The sequence below is a fragment of the Triticum dicoccoides genome, chromosome 1A, assembly GCF_002162155.2.
Source record: "Triticum dicoccoides isolate Atlit2015 ecotype Zavitan chromosome 1A, WEW_v2.0, whole genome shotgun sequence".
Lineage (NCBI taxonomy): Eukaryota > Viridiplantae > Streptophyta > Magnoliopsida > Poales > Poaceae > Triticum > Triticum dicoccoides.
The window spans coordinates 18775914-18777950 of record NC_041380.1 but is presented as its reverse complement, the minus strand read 5'-3'; the positions used below and the strand labels follow the sequence as shown (position 1 = coordinate 18777950).

The 2037-nt window shown below is 44.3% G+C and overlaps 1 long non-coding RNA gene across 1 annotated transcript; it reads left to right on the top strand.

Moving 5' to 3' along the window:
• The first annotated feature begins 775 nt into the window (after positions 1 to 775).
• On the top strand, positions 776 to 1661 carry LOC119350975. Its single transcript, XR_005169579.1, has 3 exons — positions 776 to 924; positions 1008 to 1125; positions 1276 to 1661. It is a non-coding gene; the product is annotated as an uncharacterized LOC119350975 (long non-coding RNA).
• Positions 1662 to 2037: the final 376 nt, after the last annotated feature.

The following is a 2037-nucleotide window of genomic DNA, read 5'->3' as shown; positions in this document are numbered from 1 at the left end:
TATATTCACATTGCCCATGCATGTCGAACAAACTGTGAACATATATGTAAACCACCTTCTAAATATTCTTCCCTTTTTTATTTATATTGGTGGGGTTTTTATGGGTGGAGGCTTTCTCGTTTTTTTGGCATAGATGGTAGACGTGGCAGATGCTATTTTGTATTGTACGGACAATCTATGTTACGTATTTTTTCATTTTCTATCCTGACCGTAAATTTTACAATCCAACGATGTAATTAATTCTAATGATGTGGATTAAGGAGACGGCTTTTTTATCCTAGATGTAAATTTTACAATCCAACTGTATAATTAATTCTAATGATGTGGATTAAGGAGACGGCTTGAAAGGTGCATCCAATTGGTAAATATAAGAAAGATAGAAAGATTTCCTAAAAAAAGATAGATAGATAAGCATGGTTATTAGGTCAGGAAATATTATACACTACTAGGTTATGAGTATGTATGTATCCAGGCTAGCTTTGGAGTAGCCTGCGCAAAGTAGGAGGACAACGAGTAGGAGGCTTGGCCTTAAATGGCTCCAGCTGTTTGCGCGAGCGAGAAAGGATATGGACGAACAGAGAAAGCTGGGAGGAGGAGGAGAGAGAGGTCGATGAGCAGCAGAGGAGCGCAGTCAAACCGGCAGTTTCACTTCGGTGCGAAAAACAGCATATGGTAACAAGATTGGCAGGGCTGGCGTATGACTGAGTGGCGTTGGCGTTACCAGTCCGGCGCATATAAGTAGGAGCGACGGCGAGCCGGAGGTCACACAGCCGAGCAGCAAGATCTCTCTTCCGTCCTGCTCCTCCTCCAGTCCTCTCCTCCAGTGCTCTCCTCCGGCCAGCGTGAGCTTGAGAGAGGTTGGTACCTGCATGTAGCCATGGACGGCCACCACCGCGCGCCGCGCCAGATTCTGGTGCTCGAGGAGTATGCACCTCTAATCATACACTACATCTCTTTCAGCCTTAAGTTTCTTTCTGTTTGTAATCTCATTGCCGCCGGTGTCGCAGGGCGTTCAAGAAATGTCCCCACCCCGACCAGACTCAGGTCGCAAATCTCAGCCGCGAAACTGGCATGGAGGTCCATCAGATCCAATATTGGTTCCAGACTCGGCGGGCGCAGATGAAGGTATGTACTGATAAGTAGCTCTAATAGATGCACTCTACGACCTTCATTTTGAGGAACGAACTTGCCAAACTTTTGGCTGACTTGGGTCGGATTTTCTGCATTTGCATGGGCCATTGGAAATTTGTAATTAACAAAGCTTTTATTGTATAGGGATCTTCATCGAACACAAGGCCTCCGACCAAGGGATCTTCATCGCCAGATCCGTGATGCTCCTCTCATTCGACAACTTCACCTTCATTCTTTGACACAAGGAGGAGCGTCATAGAGATGGAGGCTGATGTTCGTCGTCGCTATTGTGGTCTTTCTCGGTTTAGTGTTTGTGCGTGTGTGTTTCGTCTTATTAGCCAAGGCCCCCTTCGGGTTTGTATCGTGTGCATCTGTGGCTCTTGAGCCTTGGACCCCAGATAGGTTTGTATCTTGTTGTGTTGTGTTTGCCTTGCATTTGAATTTTAAACTGCCACCGTACCCTGAACCTTGCTATAGTTGGGGTTTAGCTTTGACTAAGCAATAAGAAATTATCTGAATATTTTTGTATTCTTGTTAATAGTTTGTACTGTCAAATCGATTGTCCGATGTCCAACTGTTCAAGATTTGTATGCAGAATCTGGAAGAACCAAAAGCATCGACGAGCGTTCATAATGGTATTTGCCATTAAAGATTTTGATTTTTTAGGCTTTTGGTGTCTTATGTGTTTGTGATTCATGACATGTACCAGTATTAGGTGGTTGAAAAAATAATACCAACAGTGGGAACTTCCACGGGAGCGGCATCACGCCGCACTTCTGCCCTACTAGTGAACAGTAAGACTGGTTTGAAAAATAGCTCAGTTCTTTGAAAAAACAAAACTTATGACCTATGGAGGATGTCTGCTCCTAGTCAACTCTCTGCTCACCAGCCTAAATATATTGATGC